The sequence below is a fragment of the Phyllobates terribilis genome, unplaced genomic scaffold (genome assembly GCF_046119375.1).
Source record: "Phyllobates terribilis strain yellow unplaced genomic scaffold, ASM4611937v1 Scaffold_196__1_contigs__length_3587587, whole genome shotgun sequence".
In the NCBI taxonomy this organism is placed as follows: Eukaryota; Metazoa; Chordata; class Amphibia; order Anura; family Dendrobatidae; genus Phyllobates; species Phyllobates terribilis.
The window spans coordinates 3,567,119-3,587,588 of NW_027362956.1; the positions used below are offsets into that span (position 1 = coordinate 3,567,119).

The window sequence follows — 20,470 nt, forward strand, 5'->3', positions numbered from 1 at the left end:
TGCGCTTAAAATTTCTTTTTTGGTTTGCTAAAATGCCTTTTCTGAAACGTTGTCTCCCTCTGCTGGAACACTGACTTCTTTCATTTAATGCCTGCAGACTATAAAAGAGAAACCAACCCAAAAAGTTTGGTTGATTAGTCTGTGGCATTCTTTTAAACTGTTGCTTATGGCAGTCTCTGTGAGCTTCTCAGTGACATTCAGCCATCCAGGTATCCCGCCTGCAGTAGACGGAATGTGGCAATGGAACGCTGGCTGCGCGTGTCATAATAGGCTCTGAGCCTTTATATACCTGCGCACAGCAGCAGCCACCTTCAGTCTGCTGCTGGACAGCCAGCAGCAGCAGCAGCAGGAGAGGTAATTAATCAGCAACCCTCCTGCTAAGGGTAGACAGCTGCTCGTTCCACCCCCCCCCGCCTTAATTGGTTCTCCTCCCTTCCAACGGTGTTGAGGCGGGTGGGAACAGCCGGGGGTTGAGGGTACTGTGCTAAAAGAGGTGGAGTTATGCAGATCTAAAACGCGTGGATTGCAGCAGCAGCAAGCCGAAAAGTGCAGGCATGTGAGGGATCTAGAGGTTGACAGCATGTCTTCTTAACGGGAGTCCAGGTGGCCATCTCCACAAATGGACTTTTCAGAATCCTTGGGTGGCACCGTAGTCGGAAACCAATTCTGGTTATCGCTTCTCGGCCTTTTGGCTAAGATCAAGTGTAGTATCTGTTCTTATCAGTTTAATATCTGATACGTCCCCTATCTGGGGACCATATATTAAATGGATTTTTAGAACAGGGAGATGGAAAAAGAGCTTGCTCTGTCCACTCCACGCATTGACCTGGTATTGCAGTATCTCCAGGACCGGTGCACCCCTTCTTTAATGCAGTTTCTAAAATCAGAAAGAATTGAATTCAATGCTTTTTGTTCATTTTGCTTGTTTGTCGGATTTTGGGATGGACTCTTTGGCTTTGCTTTTCTTCTCCTCATTGGATTTTTCATGTTAAAAGTTGCAGAAGCCAGATGACAAGCTCATTTTGGTTAAAATTCAGCAACTGTGCATTGCATTGCCATGTAATGTAATGTAATGCAATGCTATCTATCTAGCTCTCCCTCTATACTTCCTTTTGGATAAACAGACATATTAGGCAAGCATTTTGGAGCTTTCACCTAAATAACTACAGGTGGTGAGATAAGCTGCACAATATAATTGACCTTTCAGTATATTGTTGCACACACACCATCTATTTAGCAAATGCCCTTGTTATCAACAGCAGCCTTTTAAACTCACCTGAGCTAACAGGTATGTGAGCTGGTTACTCTGCTGCGCTTAAAATTTCTTTTTTGGTTTGCTACAATGCCTTTTCTGAAACGTTGTCTCCCTCTGCTGGAACACTGACTTCTTTCATTTAATGCCTGCAGACTATAAAAGAGAAACCAACCCAAAAAGTTTGGTTGATTAGTCTGTGGCATTCTTTCAAACTGTTGCTTATGGCGGTCTCTGTGAGCTTCTCAGTGACATTCAGCCATCCAGGTATCCCGCCTGCAGTAGACGGAATGTGGCACTGGAACGCTGGCTGCGCGTGTCATAATAGGCTCTGAGCCTTTATATACCTGCGCACAGCAGCAGCCACCTTCAGTCTGCTGCTGGACAGCCAGCAGCAGCAGCAGCAGGAGAGGTAATTAATCAGCAACCCTCCTGCTAAGGGTAGACAGCTGCTCGTTCCACCCCCCCCCCCGCCTTAATTGGTTCTCCTCCCTTCCAACGGTGTTGAGGCGGGTGGGAACAGCCGGGGGTTGAGGGTACTGTGCTAAAAGAGGTGGAGTTATGCAGATCTAAAACGCGTGGATTGCAGCAGCAGCAAGCCGAAAAGTGCAGGCATGTGAGGGATCTAGAGGTTGACAGCATGTCTTCTTAACGGGAGTCCAGGTGGCCATCTCCACAAATGGACTTTTCAGAATCCTTGGGTGGCACCGTAGTCGGAAACCAATTCTGGTTATCGCTTCTCGGCCTTTTGGCTAAGATCAAGTGTAGTATCTGTTCTTATCAGTTTAATATCTGATACGTCCCCTATCTGGGGACCATATATTAAATGGATTTTTAGAACAGGGAGATGGAAAAAGAGCTTGCTCTGTCCACTCCACGCATTGACCTGGTATTGCAGTATCTCCAGGACCGGTGCACCCCTTCTTTAATGCAGTTTCTAAAATCAGAAAGAATTGAATTCAATGCTTTTTTGTTCATTTTGCTTGTTTGTCGGATTTTGGGATGGACTCTTTGGCTTTGCTTTTCTTCTCCTCATTGGATTTTTCATGTTAAAAGTTGCAGAAGCCAGATGACAAGCTCATTTTGGTTAAACTTCAGCAACTGTGCATTGCATTGCCATGTAATGTAATGTAATGCAATGCTATCTATCTAGCTCTCCCTCTATACTTCCTTTTGGATAAACAGACATATTAGGCAAGCATTTTGGAGCTTTCACCTAAATAACTACAGGTGGTGAGATAAGCTGCACAATATAATTGACCTTTCAGTATATTGTTGCACACACACCATCTATTTAGCAAATGCCCTTGTTATCAACAGCAGCCTTTTAAACTCACCTGAGCTAACAGGTATGTGAGCTGGTTACTCTGCTGCGCTTAAAATTTCTTTTTTGGTTTGCTACAATGCCTTTTCTGAAACGTTGTCTCCCTCTGCTGGAACACTGACTTCTTTCATTTAATGCCTGCAGACTATAAAAGAGAAACCAACCCAAAAAGTTTGGTTGATTAGTCTGTGGCATTCTTTTAAACTGTTGCTTATGGCGGTCTCTGTGAGCTTCTCAGTGACATTCAGCCATCCAGGTATCCCGCCTGCAGTAGACGGAATGTGGCAATGGAACGCTGGCTGCGCGTGTCATAATAGGCTCTGAGCCTTTATATACCTGCGCACAGCAGCAGCCACCTTCAGTCTGCTGCTGGACAGCCAGCAGCAGCAGCAGCAGGAGAGGTAATTAATCAGCAACCCTCCTGCTAAGGGTAGACAGCTGCTCGTTCCACCCCCCCCCGCCTTAATTGGTTCTCCTCCCTTCCAACGGTGTTGAGGCGGGTGGGAACAGCCGGGGGTTGAGGGTACTGTGCTAAAAGAGGTGGAGTTATGCAGATCTAAAACGCGTGGATTGCAGCAGCAGCAAGCCGAAAAGTGCAGGCATGTGAGGGATCTAGAGGTTGACAGCATGTCTTCTTAACGGGAGTCCAGGTGGCCATCTCCACAAATGGACTTTTCAGAATCCTTGGGTGGCACCGTAGTCGGAAACCAATTCTGGTTATCGCTTCTCGGCCTTTTGGCTAAGATCAAGTGTAGTATCTGTTCTTATCAGTTTAATATCTGATACGTCCCCTATCTGGGGACCATATATTAAATGGATTTTTAGAACAGGGAGATGGAGAAAGAGCTTGCTCTGTCCACTCCACGCATTGACCTGGTATTGCAGTATCTCCAGGACCGGTGCACCCCTTCTTTAATGCAGTTTCTAAAATCAGAAAGAATTGAATTCAATGCTTTTTGTTCATTTTGCTTGTTTGTCGGATTTTGGGATGGACTCTTTGGCTTTGCTTTTCTTCTCCTCATTGGATTTTTCATGTTAAAAGTTGCAGAAGCCAGATGACAAGCTCATTTTGGTTCAACTTCAGCAACTGTGCATTGCATTGCCATGTAATGTAATGTAATGCAATGCTATCTATCTAGCTCTCCCTCTATACTTCCTTTTGGATAAACAGACATATTAGGCAAGCATTTTGGAGCTTTCACCTAAATAACTACAGGTGGTGAGATAAGCTGCACAATATAATTGACCTTTCAGTATATTGTTGCACACACACCATCTATTTAGCAAATGCCCTTGTTATCAACAGCAGCCTTTTAAACTCACCTGAGCTAACAGGTATGTGAGCTGGTTACTCTGCTGCGCTTAAAATTTCTTTTTTGGTTTGCTACAATGCCTTTTCTGAAACGTTGTCTCCCTCTGCTGGAACATTGACTTCTTTCATTTAATGCCTGCAGACTATAAAAGAGAAACCAACCCAAAAAGTTTGGTTGATTAGTCTGTGGCATTCTTTTAAACTGTTGCTTATGGCGGTCTCTGTGAGCTTCTCAGTGACATTCAGCCATCCAGGTATCCCGCCTGCAGTAGACGGAATGTGGCAATGGAACGCTGGCTGCGCGTGTCATAATAGGCTCTGAGCCTTTATATACCTGCGCACAGCAGCAGCCACCTTCAGTCTGCTGCTGGACAGCCAGCAGCAGCAGCAGCAGGAGAGGTAATTAATCAGCAACCCTCCTGCTAAGGGTAGACAGCTGCTCGTTCCACCCCCCCCCCCGCCTTAATTGGTTCTCCTCCCTTCCAACGGTGTTGAGGCGGGTGGGAACAGCCGGGGGTTGAGGGTACTGTGCTAAAAGAGGTGGAGTTATGCAGATCTAAAACACGTGGATTGCAGCAGCAGCAAGCCGAAAAGTGCAGGCATGTGAGGGATCTAGAGGTTGACAGCATGTCTTCTTAACGGGAGTCCAGGTGGCCATCTCCACAAATGGACTTTTCAGAATCCTTGGGTGGCACCGTAGTCGGAAACCAATTCTGGTTATCGCTTCTCGGCCTTTTGGCTAAGATCAAGTGTAGTATCTGTTCTTATCAGTTTAATATCTGATACGTCCCCTATCTGGGGACCATATATTAAATGGATTTTTAGAACAGGGAGATGGAAAAAGAGCTTGCTCTGTCCACTCCACGCATTGACCTGGTATTGCAGTATCTCCAGGACCGGTGCACCCCTTCTTTAATGCAGTTTCTAAAATCAGAAAGAATTGAATTCAATGCTTTTTGTTCATTTTGCTTGTTTGTCGGATTTTGGGATGGACTCTTTGGCTTTGCTTTTCTTCTCCTCATTGGATTTTTCATGTTAAAAGTTGCAGAAGCCAGATGACAAGCTCATTTTGGTTCAACTTCAGCAACTGTGCATTGCATTGCCATGTAATGTAATGTAATGCAATGCTATCTATCTAGCTCTCCCTCTATACTTCCTTTTGGATAAACAGACATATTAGGCAAGCATTTTGGAGCTTTCACCTAAATAACTACAGGTGGTGAGATAAGCTGCACAATATAATTGACCTTTCAGTATATTGTTGCACACACACCATCTATTTAGCAAATGCCCTTGTTATCAACAGCAGCCTTTTAAACTCACCTGAGCTAACAGGTATGTGAGCTGGTTACTCTGCTGCGCTTAAAATTTCTTTTTTGGTTTGCTACAATGCCTTTTCTGAAACGTTGTCTCCCTCTGCTGGAACACTGACTTCTTTCATTTAATGCCTGCAGACTATAAAACAGAAACCAACCCAAAAAGTTTGGTTGATTAGTCTGTGGCATTCTTTTAAACTGTTGCTTATGGCCGTCTCTGTGAGCTTCTCAGTGACATTCAGCCATCCAGGTATCCCGCCTGCAGTAGACGGAATGTGGCAATGGAACGCTGGCTGCGCGTGTCATAATAGGCTCTGAGCCTTTATATACCTGCGCACAGCAGCAGCCACCTTCAGTCTGCTGCTGGACAGCCAGCAGCAGCAGCAGCAGGAGAGGTAATTAATCAGCAACCCTCCTGCTAAGGGTAGACAGCTGCTCGTTCCACCCCCCCCCCGCCTTAATTGGTTCTCCTCCCTTCCAACGGTGTTGAGGCGGGTGGGAACAGCCGGGGGTTGAGGGTACTGTGCTAAAAGAGGTGGAGTTATGCAGATCTAAAACGCGTGGATTGCAGCAGCAGCAAGCCGAAAAGTGCAGGCATGTGAGGGATCTAGAGGTTGACAGCATGTCTTCTTAACGGGAGTCCAGGTGGCCATCTCCACAAATGGACTTTTCAGAATCCTTGGGTGGCACCGTAGTCGGAAACCAATTCTGGTTATCGCTTCTCGGCCTTTTGGCTAAGATCAAGTGTAGTATCTGTTCTTATCAGTTTAATATCTGATACGTCCCCTATCTGGGGACCATATATTAAATGGATTTTTAGAACAGGGAGATGGAAAAAGAGCTTGCTCTGTCCACTCCACGCATTGACCTGGTATTGCAGTATCTCCAGGACCGGTGCACCCCTTCTTTAATGCAGTTTCTAAAATCAGAAAGAATTGAATTCAATGCTTTTTGTTCATTTTGCTTGTTTGTCGGATTTTGGGATGGACTCTTTGGCTTTGCTTTTCTTCTCCTCATTGGATTTTTCATGTTAAAAGTTGCAGAAGCCAGATGACAAGCTCATTTTGGTTCAACTTCAGCAACTGTGCATTGCATTGCCATGTAATGTAATGTAATGCAATGCTATCTATCTAGCTCTCCCTCTATACTTCCTTTTGGATAAACAGACATATTAGGCAAGCATTTTGGAGCTTTCACCTAAATAACTACAGGTGGTGAGATAAGCTGCACAATATAATTGACCTTTCAGTATATTGTTGCACACACACCATCTATTTAGCAAATGCCCTTGTTATCAACAGCAGCCTTTTAAACTCACCTGAGCTAACAGGTATGTGAGCTGGTTACTCTGCTGCGCTTAAAATTTCTTTTTTGGTTTGCTACAATGCCTTTTCTGAAACGTTGTCTCCCTCTGCTGGAACACTGACTTCTTTCATTTAATGCCTGCAGACTATAAAAGAGAAACCAACCCAAAAAGTTTGGTTGATTAGTCTGTGGCATTCTTTTAAACTGTTGCTTATGGCGGTCTCTGTGAGCTTCTCAGTGACATTCAGCCATCCAGGTATCCCGCCTGCAGTAGACGGAATGTGGCAATGGAACGCTGGCTGCGCGTGTCATAATAGGCTCTGAGCCTTTATATACCTGCGCACAGCAGCAGCCACCTTCAGTCTGCTGCTGGATAGCCAGCAGCAGCAGCAGCAGGAGAGGTAATTAATCAGCAACCCTCCTGCTAAGGGTAGACAGCTGCTCGTTCCACCCCCCCCCCCCCCGCCTTAATTGGTTCTCCTCCCTTCCAACGGTGTTGAGGCGGGTGGGAACAGCCGGGGGTTGAGGGTACTGTGCTAAAAGAGGTGGAGTTATGCAGATCTAAAACGCGTGGATTGCAGCAGCAGCAAGCCGAAAAGTGCAGGCATGTGAGGGATCTAGAGGTTGACAGCATGTCTTCTTAACGGGAGTCCAGGTGGCCATCTCCACAAATGGACTTTTCAGAATCCTTGGGTGGCACCGTAGTCGGAAACCAATTCTGGTTATCGCTTCTCGGCCTTTTGGCTAAGATCAAGTGTAGTATCTGTTCTTATCAGTTTAATATCTGATACGTCCCCTATCTGGGGACCATATATTAAATGGATTTTTAGAACAGGGAGATGGAAAAAGAGCTTGCTCTGTCCAATCCACGCATTGACCTGGTATTGCAGTATCTCCAGGACCGGTGCACCCCTTCTTTAATGCAGTTTCTAAAATCAGAAAGAATTGAATTCAATGCTTTTTGTTCATTTTGCTTGTTTGTCGGATTTTGGGATGGACTCTTTGGCTTTGCTTTTCTTCTCCTCATTGGATTTTTCATGTTAAAAGTTGCAGAAGCCAGATGACAAGCTCATTTTGGTTCAACTTCAGCAACTGTGCATTGCATTGCCATGTAATGTAATGTAATGCAATGCTATCTATCTAGCTCTCCCTCTATACTTCCTTTTGGATAAACAGACATATTAGGCAAGCATTTTGGAGCTTTCACCTAAATAACTACAGGTGGTGAGATAAGCTGCACAATATAATTGACCTTTCAGTATATTGTTGCACACACACCATCTATTTAGCAAATGCCCTTGTTATCAACAGCAGCCTTTTAAACTCACCTGAGCTAACAGGTATGTGAGCTGGTTACTCTGCTGCGCTTAAAATTTCTTTTTTGGTTTGCTACAATGCCTTTTCTGAAACGTTGTCTCCCTCTGCTGGAACACTGACTTCTTTCATTTAATGCCTGCAGACTATAAAAGAGAAACCAACCCAAAAAGTTTGGTTGATTAGTCTGTGGCATTCTTTTAAACTGTTGCTTATGGCGGTCTCTGTGAGCTTCTCAGTGACATTCAGCCATCCAGGTATCCCGCCTGCAGTAGACGGAATGTGGCAATGGAACGCTGGCTGCGCGTGTCATAATAGGCTCTGAGCCTTTATATACCTGCGCACAGCAGCAGCCACCTTCAGTCTGCTGCTGGACAGCCAGCAGCAGCAGCAGCAGGAGAGGTAATTAATCAGCAACCCTCCTGCTAAGGGTAGACAGCTGCTCGTTCCACCCCCCCCCGCCTTAATTGGTTCTCCTCCCTTCCAACGGTGTTGAGGCGGGTGGGAACAGCCGGGGGTTGAGGGTACTGTGCTAAAAGAGGTGGAGTTATGCAGATCTAAAACACGTGGATTGCAGCAGCAGCAAGCCGAAAAGTGCAGGCATGTGAGGGATCTAGAGGTTGACAGCATGTCTTCTTAACGGGAGTCCAGGTGGCCATCTCCACAAATGGACTTTTCAGAATCCTTGGGTGGCACCGTAGTCGGAAACCAATTCTGGTTATCGCTTCTCGGCCTTTTGGCTAAGATCAAGTGTAGTATCTGTTCTTATCAGTTTAATATCTGATACGTCCCCTATCTGGGGACCATATATTAAATGGATTTTTAGAACAGGGAGATGGAAAAAGAGCTTGCTCTGTCCACTCCACGCATTGACCTGGTATTGCAGTATCTCCAGGACGGTGCACCCCTTCTTTAATGCAGTTTCTAAAATCAGAAAGAATTGAATTCAATGCTTTTTGTTCATTTTGCTTGTTTGTCGGATTTTGGGATGGACTCTTTGGCTTTGCTTTCTTCTCTCATTGGATTTTCATGTTAAAAGTTGCAGAAGCCAGATGACAAGCTCATTTTGGTTCAACTTCAGCAACTGTGCATTGCATTGCCATGTAATGTAATGTAATGCAATGCTATCTATCTAGCTCTCCCTCTATACTTCCTTTTGGATAAACAGACATATTAGGCAAGCATTTTTGGAGCTTTCACCTAAATAACTACAGGTGGTGAGATAAGCTGCACAATATAATTGACCTTTCAGTATATTGTTGCACACACACCATCTATTTAGCAAATGCCTTGTTATCAACAGCAGCCTTTTAAACTCACCTGAGCTAACAGGTATGTGAGCTGGTTACTCTGCTGCGCTTAAAATTTCTTTTTTGGTTTGCTACAATGCCTTTTCTGAACGTTGTCTCCCTCTGCTGGAACACTGACTTCTTTCATTTAATGCCTGCAGACTATAAAAGAGAAACCAACCCAAAAAGTTTGGTTGATTAGTCTGTGGCATTCTTTTAAACTGTTGCTTATGGCGGTCTCTGTGAGCTTCTCAGTGACATTCAGCCATCCAGGTATCCCGCCTGCAGTAGACGGAATGTGGCAATGGAACGCTGGCTGGCGCGTGTCATAATAGGCTCTGAGCCTTTATATACCTGCGCACAGCAGCAGCCACCTTCAGTCTGCTGCTGGACAGCCAGCAGCAGCAGCAGCAGGAGAGGTAATTAATCAGCAACCCTCCTGCTAAGGGTAGACAGCTGCTCGTTCCACCCCCCCCGCCTTAATTGGTTCTCCTCCCTTCCAACGGTGTTGAGGCGGGTGGGAACAGCCGGGGGTTGAGGGTACTGTGCTAAAAGAGTGGAGTTATGCAGATCTAAAACGCGTGGATTGCAGCAGCAGCAAGCCGAAAAGTGCAGGCATGTGAGGGATCTAGAGTTGACAGCATGTCTTCTTAACGGGAGTCCAGGTGGCCATCTCCACAAATGGACTTTTCAGAATCCTTGGGTGGCACCGTAGTCGGAAACCAATTCTGGTTATCGCTTCTCGGCCTTTTGGCTAAGATCAAGTGTAGTATCTGTTCTTATCAGTTTAATATCTGATACGTCCCCTATCTGGGGACCATATATTAAATGGATTTTTGGAACAGGGAGATGGAAAAAGAGCTTGCTCTGTCCACTCCACGCATTGACCTGGTATTGCAGTATCTCCAGACCGGTGCACCCCTTCTTTAATGCAGTTTCTAAAATCAGAAAGAATTGAATTCAATGCTTTTTGTTCATTTTGCTTGTTTGTCGGATTTTGGGATGGACTCTTTGGCTTTGCTTTTCTTCTCCTCATTGATTTTTCATGTTAAAAGTTGCAGAAGCCAGATGACAAGCTCATTTTGGTTCAACTTCAGCAACTGTGCATTGCATTGCCATGTAATGTAATGTAATGCAATGCTATCTATCTAGCTCTCCCTCTATACTTCCTTTTGGATAAACAGACATATTAGGCAAGCATTTGGAGCTTTCACCTAAATAACTACAGGTGGTGAGATAAGCTGCACAATAAATTGACCTTTCAGTATATTGTTGCACACACACCATCTATTTAGCAAATGCCCTTGTTATCAACAGCAAGCCTTTTAAACTCAACCTGAGCTAACAGGTATGTGAGCTGGTTACTCTGCTGCGCTTAAAATTCTTTTTTGGTTTGCTACAATGCCTTTTTCTGAAACGTTGTCTCCTCTGCTGGAACACTGACTTCTTTCATTTAATGCCTGCAGACTATAAAAGAGAAAAAACCAAAAGTTTGGTGATTAGTCTGTGGCATTCTTTTAAACTGTTGCTTATGGCGGTCTATTGTGAGCTTCTCAGTGACATTCAGCCATCCAGGTATCCGCCTGCAGTTGACGGAATGTGGCAATGGAACGCTGGCTGCGCGTGTCATAATAGGCTCGGAGCCTTTATATACCTGCGCACAGCAGCAGCCACCTTCAGTCTGCTGCTGGACAGCCAGCAGCAGCAGCAGCAGGAGAGGTAATTATCAGCAACCCTCCTGCTAAGGGTAGACAGCTGCTCGTTCCACCCCCCCCCCCGCCTTAATTGGTTCTCTCCCTTCCAACGGTGTTGAGGCGGGTGGGAACAGCCGGGGGGTTGAGGGTACTGTGCTAAAAGAGGTGGAGTTATGCAGATCTAAAACGCGTGGATTGCAGCAGCAGCAAGCCGAAAAGTGCAGGCATGTGAGGGATCTAGAGGTTGACAGCATGTCTTCTTAACGGGAGTCCAGGTGGCCATCTCTACAAATGGACTTTTCAGAATCCTTGGGTGGCACCGTAGTCGGAAACCAATTCTGGTTATCGCTTCTCGGCCTTTTGGCTAAGATCAAGTGTAGTATCTGTTCTTATCAGTTTAATATCTGATACGTCCCCTATCTGGGGACCATATATTAAATGGATTTTTAGAACAGGGAGATGGAAAAAGAGCTTGCTCTGTCCACTCCACGCATTGACCTGGTATTGCAGTATCTCCAGGACCGGTGCACCCCTTCTTTAATGCCAGTTTCTAAAATCAGAAAGAATTGAATTCAATGCTTTTTGTTCATTTTGCTTGTTTGTCGGATTTTGGGATGGACAATTTTGGCTTTGCTTTTCTTCTCCTCATTGGATTTTCATGTTAAAAGTTGCAGAAGCCAGATGACAAGCTCATTTTGGTTCAACTTCAGCAACTGTGCATTGCATTGCCATGTAATGTAATGTAATGCAATGCTATCTATCTAGCTCTCCCTCTATACTTCCTATTGGATAAACAGACATATTAGGCAAGCATTTTGGAGCTTTCACCTAAATAACTACAGTGGTGAGATAAGCTGCACAATATAATTGACCTTTCAGTATATTGTTGCACCACACCATCTATTTAGCAAATGCCCTTGTTATCAACAGCAGCCTTTAAACTCACCTGAGCTAACAGGTATGTGAGCTGGTTACTCTGCTGCGCTTAAAATTTCTTTTTGGTTTGCTACAATGCCTTTTCTGAAACGTTGTCTCCCTCTGCTGGAACACTGACTTCTTTCATTTAATGCCTGCAGACTATAAAAAAGAAACCAACCCAAAAAGTTTGGTTGATTAGTCTGTGGCATTCTTTTAAACTGTTGCTTATGGCGGTCTCTGTGAGCTTCTCAGTGACATTCAGCCATCCAGGTATCCCGCCTGCAGTAGACGGAATGTGGCAATGGAACGCTGGCTGCGCGTGTCATAATAGGCTCTGAGCCTTTATATACCTGCGCACAGCAGCAGCCACCTTCAGTCTGCTGCTGGACAGCCAGCAGCAGCAGCAGCAGGAGAGGTAATAATCAGCAACCCTCCTGCTAAGGGTAGACAGCTGCTCGTTCCACCCCCCCCCCCCCCGCCTTAATTGGTTTCTCCCTTCCAACGGTGTTGAGGCGGGTGGGAACAGCCGGGGGTTGAGGGTATTGTGCTAAAAGAGGTGAGTTATGCAGATCTAAAACGCGTGGATTGCAGCAGCAGCAAGCCGAAAAGTGCAGGCATGTGAGGGATCTAGAGGTTGACAGCATGTCTTCTTAACGGAGTCCAGGTGGCCATCTCCACAAATGGACTTTCAGAATCCTTGGGTGGCACCGTAGTCGGAAACCAATTCTGGTTATCGCTTCTCGGCCTTTTGGCTAAGATCTAGTGTAGTATCTGTTCTTATCAGTTTAATATCTGATACGTCCCTATCTGGGGACCATATATTAAATGGATTTTTAGAACAGGGAGATGGAAAAGAGCTTGCTCTGTCCACTCACGCATTGACCTGGTATTGCAGTATCTCCAGGACCGGTGCACCCTTCTTTAATGCAGTTTCTAAATCAGAAAGAATTGAATTCAATGCTTTTTGTTCATTTGCTTGTTTGTCGGATTTTGGGATGGACTCTTTGGCTTTGCTTTTCTTCTCCTCATTGATTTTTCATGTTAAAAGTTGCAGAAGCCAGATGACAAGCTCATTTGGTTCAACTTCAGCAACTGTGCATTGCATTGCCATGTAATGTAATGTAATGCAATGCTATCTATCTAGCTCTCCCTCTATACTTCCTTTTGGATAAACAGACATATTAGGCAAGCATTTGGAGCTTTCACCTAAATAACTACAGGTGGTGAGATAAGCTGCACAATATAATTGACCTTTCAGTATATTGTTGCACACAACCATCTATTTAGCAAATGCCCTTGTTATCAACAGCAGCCTTTTAAACTCACCTGAGCTAACAGGTATGTGAGCTGGTTACTCTGCTGCGCTTAAAATTCTTTTTTGGTTTGCTACAATGCCCTTTTCTGAAACGTTGTCTCCCTCTGCTGGAACACTGACTTCTTTCATTTAATGCCTGCAGACTATAAAAGAGAAACCAACCCAAAAAGTTTGGTTGATTAGTCTGTGGCATTCTTTTAAACTGTTGCTTATGGCGGTCTCTGTGAGCTTCTCAGTGACATTCAGCCATCCAGGTATCCCGCCTGCAGTAGACGAATGTGGCAATGGAACGTGGCTGCGCGTGTCATAATAGGCTCTGAGCCTTTATATACCTGCGCACAGCAGCAGCCACCTTCAGTCTGCTGCTGGACAGCCAGCAGCAGCAGCAGCAGGAGAGGTAATTAATTAGCAACCCTCCCTGCTAAGGGTAGACAGCTGCTCGTTCCACCCCCCCCCCCCGCCTTAATTGGTTCTCCTCCCTTCCAACGGTGTTGAGGCGGGTGGGAACAGCCGGGGGTTGAGGGTACTGTGCTAAAAGAGGTGGAGTTATGCAGATCTAAACGCGTGGATTGCAGCAGCAGCAAGCCGGAAAAGTGCAGGCATGTGAGGGATCTAGAGGTTGACAGCATGTCTTCTTAACGGAGTCCAGGTGGCCATCTCCACAAATGGACTTTTCAGAATCCTTGGGTGGCACCGTAGTCGGAAACCAATTCTGGTTATCGCTTCTCGGCCTTTTGCTAAGATCAAGTGTAGTATCTGTTCTTATCAGTTTAATATCTGATACGTCCCCTATCTGGGGACCATATATTAAATGGATTTTTAGAACAGGGAGATGGAAAAAGAGCTTGCTCTGTCCCACTCCACGCATTGACCTGGTATTGCAGTATCTCCAGGACCGGTGCACCCCTTCTTTAATGCAGTTTCTAAAATCAGAAAGAATTGAATTCAATGCTTTTTGTTCATTTTGCTTGCTTGTCGGATTTTGGGATGGACTCTTTGGCTTTGCTTTTCTTCTCCTCATTGGATTTTTCATGTTAAAAGTTGCAGAAGCCAGATGACAAGCTCATTTTGGTTCAACTTCAGCAACTGTGCATTTGCATTGCCATGTAATGTAATGTATGCAATGCTATCTATCTAGCTCTCCCTCTATACTTCCTTTTGGATAAACAGACATATTAGGCAAGCATTTTGGAGCTTTCACCTAAATAACTACAGGTGGTGAGATAAGCTGCACAATGTAATTGACCTTTCAGTATATTGTTGCACACACACCATCTATTTAGCAAATGCCCTTGTTATCAACAGCAGCCTTTAAACTCACCTGAGCTAACAGGTATGTGAGCTGGTTACTCTGCTGCGCTTAAAAATTTCTTTTTTGGTTTGCTACAATGCCTTTTCTGAAACGTTGTCTCCCTCTGCTGGAACACTGACTTCTTTCATTTAATGCCTGCAGACTATAAAAGAGAAACCAACCCAAAAAGTTTGGTTGATTAGTCTGTGGCATTCTTTTAAAACTGTTGCTTATGGCGGTCTCTGTGAGCTTCTCAGTGACATTCAGCCATCCAGGTATCCCACCTGCAGTAGACGGAATGTGGCAATGGAACGCTGGCTGCGCGTGTCATAATAGGCTCTGAGCCATTATATACCTGCGCACAGCAGCAGCCACCTTCAGTCTGCTGCTGGACAGCCAGCAGCAGCAGCAGCAGGAGAGGTAATTAATCAGCAACCCTCCTGCTAAGGGTAGACAGCTGCTCGTTCCACCCCCCCCCCCCGCCTTAATTGGTTCTCCTCCTTCCAACGGTGTTGAGGCGGGTGGGAACAGCCGGGGGTTGAGGGTACTGTGCTAAAGAGGTGGAGTTATGCAGATCTAAAACGCGTGGATTGCAGCAGCAGCAAGCCGAAAAGTGCAGGCATGTGAGGGATCTAGAGGTTGACAGCATGTCTTCTTAACGGGAGTCCAGGTGGCCATCTCCACAAATGGACTTTTCAGAATCCTTGGGTGGCACCGTAGTCGGAACCAATTCTGGTTATCGCTTCTCGGCCTTTTGGCTAAGATCAAGTGTAGTATCTGTTCTTATCAGTTTAATATCTGATTACTCCCCTATCTGGGGACCATATATTAAATGGATTTTTAGAACAGGGAGATGGAAAAAGAGCTTGCTCTGTCCACTCCACGCATTGACCTGGTATTGCAGTATCTCCAGGACCGGTGCACCCCTTTCTTTAATGCAGTTTCTAAAATCAGAAAGAATTGAATTCAATGCTTTTTGTTCATTTTGCTTGTTTGTCGGATTTTGGGATGGACTCTTTGCTTTGCTTTTCTTCTCCTCATTGGATTTTCATGTTAAAAGTTGCAGAAGCCAGATGACAAGTTCATTTTGGTTCAACTTCAGCAACTGTGCATTGCATTGCCATGTAATGTAATGTAATGCAATGCTATCTATCTAGCTCTCCCTCTATACTTCTTTTGGATAAACAGACATATTAGGCAAGCATTTTGGAGCTTTCACCTAAATAACTACAGGTGGTGAGATAAGCTGCACAATATAATTGACCTTTCAGTATATTGTTGCACACACACCATCTATTTAGCAAATGCCCTTGTTATCAACAGCAGCCTTTTAAACTCACCTGAGCTAACAGGTATGTGAGCTGGTTACTCTGCTGCGCTTAAAATTTCTTTTTTGGTTTGCTACAATGCCTTTTCTGAAACGTTGTCTCCCTCTGCTGGAACACTGACTTCTTTCATTTAATGCCTGCAGACTATAAAAGAGAAACCAACCCAAAAAGTTTGGTTGATTAGTCTGTGGCATTCTTTTAAACTGTTGCTTATGGCGGTCTCTGTGAGCTTCTCAGTGACATTCAGCCATCCAGGTATCCCGCCTGCAGTAGACGGAATGTGGCAATGGAACGCTGGCTGCGCGTGTCATAATAGGCTCTGAGCCTTTATATACCTGCGCACAGCAGCAGCCACCTTCAGTCTGCTGCTGGACAGCCAGCAGCAGCAGCAGCTGGAGAGGTAATTAATCAGCAACCCTCCTGCTAAGGGTAGACAGCTGCTCGTTCCCACCCCCCCCCCCCGCCTTAATTGTTCTCCTCCCTTCCAACGGTGTTGAGGCGGGTGGGAACAGCCGGGGGTTGAGGGTACTGTGCTAAAAGAGGTGGAGTTATGCAGATCTAAAACGCGTGGATTGCAGCAGCAGCAAGCCGAAAAGTGGAGGCATGTGAGGGATCTAGAGGTTGACAGCATGTCTTCTTAACGGGAGTCCAGGTGGCCATCTCCACAAATGGACTTTCAGAATCCTTGGGTGGCACCGTAGTCGGAAACCAATTCTGGTTATCGCTTCTCGGCCTTTTGGCTAAGATCAAGTGTAGTATCTGTTCTTATCAGTTTAATATCTGATACGTCCCCTATCTGGGGACCATATATTAAATGGATTTTTAGACAGGGAGATGGAAAAAGAGCTTGCTCTGTCCACTCCACGCATGACCTGGTATTGCAGTATCTCCAGACCGGTGCACCCCTTCTTTAATGCAGTTTCTAAAATCAGAAAGAATTGAATTCAATGCTTTTGTTCATTTTGCTTGTTTGTCGGATTTTGGATGGACTCTTTGGCTTTGCTTTTCTTCTCCTCATTGGATTTTTCATGTTAAAAGTTGCAGAAGCCAGATGACAAGCTCATTTTGGTTCAACTTCAGCAACTGTGCATGGCATTGCCATGTAATGTAATGTAATGCAATGCTATCTATCTAGCTCTCCCTCTATACTTCCTTTTTGGATACAGACTATATTAGCAAGCATTTTGGAGGCTTTCACTAAATAACTACAGGTGGTGAGATAAGGCTGCACATATAATTGACCTTTCAGTATATTGTTGCACACACCATCTATTAGGCAAATGCCCTTGTTATCAACAGCAGCCTTTTAACTCACCTGAGCTAACAGGTATGGTGAGCTGGTTACTCTGCTGCGCTTAAATTTCTTGTTTGGTTTGCTACAATGCTATTTTCTGAAACGTTGTCTCCCTCTGCTGGAACACTGACTTCTTTCATTTAATGCCTGCAGACTATAAAAGAGAAACCAACCCAAAAAGTTTGGTTGATTAGTCTGTGGCATTCTTTTAACTGTTGCTTATGGCGTCTCTGTGAGCTTCTCAGTGACATTCAGCCATCCAGGTATCCCGCCTGCAGTAGACGGAATGTGGCAATGGAACGCTGGCTGCGCGTGTCATAATAGGCTCTGAGCCTTTATATACCTGCGCACAGCAGCACCACCTTCAGGTCTGCTGCTGGACAGCCAGCAGCAGCAGCAGCAGGAGAGGTAATTAATCAGCAACCCTCCTGCAAGGTAGACAGCTGCTCGTTCCACCGCCTTAATTGGTTCTCTCCCTTCCAACGGTGGTTGAGGCGGGTGGGAACAGCCGGGGGGTGAGGGTACTGTGCTAAAAGAGGTGGAGTTATGCAGATCTAAAACGCGTGATTGCAGCAGCAGGAAGCCGAAAAGTGCAGGCATGTGAGGGATCTAGAGGTTGACAGCATGTCTTCTTAACGGGAGTCCAGGTGGCCATCTCCACAAATGGACTTTTCAGAATCCTTGGGTGGCACCGTAGTCGGAAACCAATTCTGGTTATCGCTTCTCGGCCTTTTGGCTAAGATCAAGTGTAGTATCTGTTCTTATCAGTTTAATATCTGATACGTCCCCTATCTGGGGACCATATATTAAATGATTTTTAGAACAGGGAGATGGAAAAAGGAGCTTGCTCTGTCCACTCCACGCATTGACCTGGTATTGCAGTATCTCCAGGACCGGTGCACCCCTTCTTTAATGCAGTTTCTAAAATCAGAAAGAATTGAATTCAATGCTTTTTGTTCATTTGCTTGTTTGTCGGATTTTGGGATGGACTCTTTGGCTTTGCTTTTCTTCTCCTCATTGGATTTTTCATGTTAAAAGTTGCAGAAGCCAGATGACAAGCTCATTTGGTTCAACTTCAGCAACTGTGCATTGCATTGCCATGTAATGTAATGTAATGCAATGCTATCTATCTAGCTCTCCTCTATACTTCCTTTTGGATAAACAGACATATTAGGCAAGCATTTTGGAGCTTTCACCTAAATAACTACAGGTGGTGAGATAAGCTGCACAATATAATTGACCTTTCAGTATATTGTTGCACACACACCATCTATTTAGCAAATGCCCTTGTTATCAACAGCAGCCTTTTAAACTCACCTGAGCTAACAGGTATGTGAGCTGGTTACTCTGCTGCGCTTAAAATTTCTTTTTTGGTTTGCTACAATGCCTTTTCTGAAACGTTGTCTCCCTCTGCTGGAACACTGACTTCTTTCATTTAATGCCTGCAGACTATAAAAGAGAAACCAACCCAGAAAGTTTGGTTGATTAGTCTGTGGTATTCTTTTAAACTGTTGCTTATGGCGGTCTCTGTGAGCTTCTCAGTGACATTCAGCCATCCAGGTATCCCACCTGCAGTAAGACGAATGTGGCAATGGAACGCTGGCTGCGCGTGTCATAATAGGCTCTGAGCCTTTATATACCTGCGCACAGCAGCAGCCACCTTCAGTCTGCTGCTGGGACAGCCAGCAGCAGCAGCAGCAGGAGAGGTAATTAATCAGCAACCTCCTGCTAAGGGTAGACAGCTGCTCGTTCCACCCCCCTCCCCGCCTTAATTGGTTCTCCTCCCTTCCAACGGTGTTGAGGCGGGTGGGAACAGCCGGGGGTTGAGGGTACTGTGCTAAAAGAGGTGGAGTTATGCAGATCTAAAACGCGTGGATTGCAGCAGCAGCAAGCCGAAAAGTGCAGGCATGTGAGGGATCTAGAGGTTGACAGCATGTCTTCTTAACGGGAGTCCAGGTGGCCATCTCCCACAAATGGACTTTTCAGAATCCTTGGGTGGCACCGTAGTCGGAAACCAATTCTGGTTATCGCTTCTCGGCCTTTTGGCTAAGATCAAGTGTAGTATCTGTTCTTATCATTTAATATCTGATACGTCCCCTATCTGGGGACCATATATTAAATGGATTTTTAGAACAGGGAGATGGAAAAAGAGCTTGCTCTGTCCACTCCACGCATTGACCTGGTATTGCAGTATCTCCAGGACCGGTGCACCCCTTCTTTAATGCAGTTTCTAAAATCACAAAGAATTGAATTCAATGCTTTTTGTTCATTTTGCTTGTTTGTCGGATTTTGGGATGGACTCTTTGGCTTTGCTTTTCTTCTCCTCATTGATTTTCATGTTAAAAGTTGCAGAAGCCAGATGACAAGTTCATTTTGGTTCAACTTCAGCAACTGTGCATTGCATTGCCATGTAATGTAATGTAATGCAATGCTATCTATCTAGCTCTCCCTCTATACTTCCTTTTGGATAAACAGACATATTAGGCAAGCATTTTGGAGCTTTCACCTAAATAACTACAGGTGGTGAGATAAGCTGCACAATATAATTGACCTTTCAGTATATTGTTGCACACACACCATCTATTTAGCAAATGCCCTTGTTATCAACAGCAGCCTTTTAAACTCACCTGAGCTAACAGGTATGTGAGCTGGTTACTCTGCTGCGCTTAAAATTTCTTTTTTGGTTTGCTACAATGCCTTTCTGAAACGTTGTCTCCCTCTGCTGGAACACTGACTTCTTTCATTTAATGCCTGCAGACTATAAAAAGAGAAACCAACCCAAAAAGTTTGGTTGATTAGTCTGTGGCATTCTTTTAAACTGTTGCTTATGGCGGTCTCTGTGAGCTTCTCAGTGACATTCAGCCACCAGGTATCCCGCCTGCAGTAGACGGAATGTGGCAATGGAACGCTGGCTGCGCGTGTCATAATGGCTCTGAGCCTTATATACCTGCGCACAGCAGCAGCCACCTTCAGTCTGCTGCTGGACAGCCAGCAGCAGCAGCAGCAGGAGAGGTAATTAATCAGCAACCCTCCTGCTAAGGGTAGACAGCTGCTCGTTCCACCCCCCCCCCGCCTTAATTGGTTCTCCTCCCTTCGGTGTTGAGGCGTGGGAGCTCCACAAATGGACTTTTCAGAATCCTTGGGTGGCACCGTAGTCGGAAACCAATTCTGGTTATCGCTTCTCGGCCTTTTGGCTAAGATCAAGTGAGTATCTGTTCTTATCAGTTTAATATCTGATACGTCCCCTATCTGGGGACCATATATTAAATGGATTTTTAGAACAGGGAGATGGAAAAAGAGCTTGCTCTGTCCACTCCACGCATTGACCTGGTATTGCAGTATCTCCAGGACCGGTGCACCCCTTCTTTAATGCAGTTTCTAAAATCAGAAAGAATTGAATTCAATGCTTTTTGTTCATTTTGCTTGTTTGTCGATTTTGGGATGGACTCTTTGGCTTTGCTTTTCTTCTCCTCATTGGATTTTTCATGTTAAAAGTTGCAGAAGCCAGATGACAAGCT

The 20,470-nt window shown here is 45.1% G+C and overlaps 16 non-coding genes across 16 annotated transcripts; all 16 read left to right on the top strand.

Moving 5' to 3' along the window:
• The first annotated feature begins 672 nt into the window (after positions 1-672).
• On the top strand, positions 673-863 carry LOC141213437 (U2 spliceosomal RNA). The gene has a single exon (XR_012282939.1). It is a non-coding gene; the product is annotated as a U2 spliceosomal RNA (small nuclear RNA).
• Positions 864-1,984: 1,121 nt separating this feature from the next.
• On the top strand, positions 1,985-2,175 carry LOC141213438 (U2 spliceosomal RNA). Its single transcript, XR_012282940.1, has one exon. It is a non-coding gene; the product is annotated as a U2 spliceosomal RNA (small nuclear RNA).
• Positions 2,176-3,295: 1,120 nt separating this feature from the next.
• On the top strand, positions 3,296-3,486 carry LOC141213448 (U2 spliceosomal RNA). The gene has a single exon (XR_012282950.1). It is a non-coding gene; the product is annotated as a U2 spliceosomal RNA (small nuclear RNA).
• A 1,121-nt stretch (positions 3,487-4,607) lies between these two features.
• Positions 4,608-4,798, top strand: LOC141213439 (U2 spliceosomal RNA). The gene has a single exon (XR_012282941.1). It is a non-coding gene; the product is annotated as a U2 spliceosomal RNA (small nuclear RNA).
• Positions 4,799-5,918: 1,120 nt separating this feature from the next.
• LOC141213440 (U2 spliceosomal RNA) lies at positions 5,919-6,109 on the top strand. The gene has a single exon (XR_012282942.1). It is a non-coding gene; the product is annotated as a U2 spliceosomal RNA (small nuclear RNA).
• Positions 6,110-7,233: 1,124 nt separating this feature from the next.
• Positions 7,234-7,424, top strand: LOC141213482 (U2 spliceosomal RNA). The gene has a single exon (XR_012282982.1). It is a non-coding gene; the product is annotated as a U2 spliceosomal RNA (small nuclear RNA).
• A 1,119-nt stretch (positions 7,425-8,543) lies between these two features.
• LOC141213461 (U2 spliceosomal RNA) lies at positions 8,544-8,733 on the top strand. Its single transcript, XR_012282962.1, has one exon. It is a non-coding gene; the product is annotated as a U2 spliceosomal RNA (small nuclear RNA).
• A 1,113-nt stretch (positions 8,734-9,846) lies between these two features.
• On the top strand, positions 9,847-10,036 carry LOC141213494 (U2 spliceosomal RNA). Its single transcript, XR_012282994.1, has one exon. It is a non-coding gene; the product is annotated as a U2 spliceosomal RNA (small nuclear RNA).
• A 1,114-nt stretch (positions 10,037-11,150) lies between these two features.
• On the top strand, positions 11,151-11,341 carry LOC141213441 (U2 spliceosomal RNA). The gene has a single exon (XR_012282943.1). It is a non-coding gene; the product is annotated as a U2 spliceosomal RNA (small nuclear RNA).
• A 1,115-nt stretch (positions 11,342-12,456) lies between these two features.
• On the top strand, positions 12,457-12,644 carry LOC141213509 (U2 spliceosomal RNA). Its single transcript, XR_012283008.1, has one exon. It is a non-coding gene; the product is annotated as a U2 spliceosomal RNA (small nuclear RNA).
• A 1,113-nt stretch (positions 12,645-13,757) lies between these two features.
• LOC141213501 (U2 spliceosomal RNA) lies at positions 13,758-13,948 on the top strand. The gene has a single exon (XR_012283000.1). It is a non-coding gene; the product is annotated as a U2 spliceosomal RNA (small nuclear RNA).
• A 1,120-nt stretch (positions 13,949-15,068) lies between these two features.
• LOC141213504 (U2 spliceosomal RNA) lies at positions 15,069-15,259 on the top strand. Its single transcript, XR_012283003.1, has one exon. It is a non-coding gene; the product is annotated as a U2 spliceosomal RNA (small nuclear RNA).
• Positions 15,260-16,378: 1,119 nt separating this feature from the next.
• On the top strand, positions 16,379-16,566 carry LOC141213510 (U2 spliceosomal RNA). Its single transcript, XR_012283009.1, has one exon. It is a non-coding gene; the product is annotated as a U2 spliceosomal RNA (small nuclear RNA).
• Positions 16,567-17,668: 1,102 nt separating this feature from the next.
• Positions 17,669-17,859, top strand: LOC141213499 (U2 spliceosomal RNA). Its single transcript, XR_012282999.1, has one exon. It is a non-coding gene; the product is annotated as a U2 spliceosomal RNA (small nuclear RNA).
• A 1,119-nt stretch (positions 17,860-18,978) lies between these two features.
• On the top strand, positions 18,979-19,168 carry LOC141213506 (U2 spliceosomal RNA). Its single transcript, XR_012283005.1, has one exon. It is a non-coding gene; the product is annotated as a U2 spliceosomal RNA (small nuclear RNA).
• Positions 19,169-20,126: 958 nt separating this feature from the next.
• Positions 20,127-20,316, top strand: LOC141213505 (U2 spliceosomal RNA). The gene has a single exon (XR_012283004.1). It is a non-coding gene; the product is annotated as a U2 spliceosomal RNA (small nuclear RNA).
• Positions 20,317-20,470: the final 154 nt, after the last annotated feature.